Below are 1,788 nucleotides of genomic sequence, written 5' to 3' on the forward strand. Positions count from 1 at the left end.
CAGCAGGTGGTCATCCCCTGAGGGGTCCCAGACTGCAAGAGGGCACAGGCCGGGCTGAGGGACCCCCCCCTCCCCCCCGAGTGCACAAATTTTTGTGCACCGGGTCTCTAGTATTTTATAAAGCCAGAAAACATTAGTAAGTCTTGTTTCACACATAATTAATATATTTATTTCTGTATCCTATTTGTCTGCATTTCTTTTTAAAGCAAAGCATGGGAGAATCCCAGGAATTTTCTTTTTTTTTAATATATTTTATTGATTTTTTACAGAAAAGAAGGGAGAGGGATAGAGAGTTAGAAACATCAACGAAAGAGAAACAATGATCAGCTGCCTCCTGCACACCCCCTACTGGGGATGTGCCCTCAACCAAGGTACATGCCCTTGGCCAGAATTAAGCCTGGAACCCTTTAGTCCACAGGCTGATGCTCTATCCACTGAGCCAAACCGGTTAGGGCTTGTCTACATTTTTTACCTAACATTAAAAAGCAATTATCCTTTGGTTGACAAAATCATGTAGTCAATTTCTAGTAGAAATTAATGAGACATTGGAATTATGTAGCAAAGCTAATTAGTATAATTTATATCCTTAATTTTCCTATATCAAAGAGCAAAATTACCCATTTCTGGTAAGTTACTTATAATAATTTAAAATTTAATAATTTTAAAGTCTTGAAGCTGATATAATTGTTTATAAAATATGCTAGTTAGGGAACCCTAACAGAGTTTAATTTTACCCCTATTTAAAGAGAAGGAATAAAAAGAAGAAATAAATATACAATTTTGTAGAACGATCTTTTATATGAGCACTTTAGACGTTTTGTGATAAGGTTTAGATGCAATGTGTATTGTGGCATCCATTTTCATAGTTCTAAAGAATAAAACTTCAATATTTATGAAATTAATATTTTAGCAAACACATCTGGCATGTTTAAAACAATCACCAAACAAAAAATTAGAAAATTTAAGAGTCAAAAAGCTTAAAGTTCAAATTTTAGATGGGTAATCTTGAGCAGATCTCAGCTTTATAAAAAATTAGTGTAGAGAACAACATAAACTGATAAAAAAAAATAGATCCAGAGACAGAGAAACACTGAACAGACTGTCAAACCTCACAAGGAAGGTGGGGGGGCGGGGGGATGTTAGAGATCAACCAAAGGACCTGTATGCATGCATATTAGCATAACCAATGGACACAGACACTGGGGCAGTGGGGGCATGTCCTGGGAGGGAAGGGGGGAGTGGCCGGGAAGGGATCAATGGGGGAAAAAAGAGACACATGTAATACTTTAAACATTAAAAAAAAAAAATTACAGCCAAACCGGTTTGGCTCAGTGGATAGAGCGTCGGCCTGCGGACTGAAAGGTCCCAGGTTCGATTCCTGTCAAGGAGGCGTACCTTGGTTGTGGGCATATCCCCAGTGGGGGTTGTGCAGGAGGCAGCTGATTCTCTCATCGATGTTTCTAACTCTCTATCCTATCCCTCTCCCTTCCTCTCTGTAAAAAATCAATAAAAAATATATTTAAAAAAATAATAAAAAATTACATACACACACACACACACACACACACACACACACACACACACACACAACTTTATCACTTCTGAATTACATTTTGAGGGGCGGGGGGTAATCCTAGGAAAAATTACAGTATAATAATGGATTTGTAAAGCAATATATTCTGTTCTATGTCATTGATATGTTACTAAAGTAACATATACCTATTTTTTACAAATTGAATCTTCTTTACATGCTGAAGTCACACGCTACATTATGGAATCCTCTTATAA

The sequence above is a fragment of the Myotis brandtii genome, unplaced genomic scaffold, assembly GCF_000412655.1.
Source record: "Myotis brandtii unplaced genomic scaffold, ASM41265v1 scaffold112, whole genome shotgun sequence".
In the NCBI taxonomy this organism is placed as follows: Eukaryota; Metazoa; Chordata; class Mammalia; order Chiroptera; family Vespertilionidae; genus Myotis; species Myotis brandtii.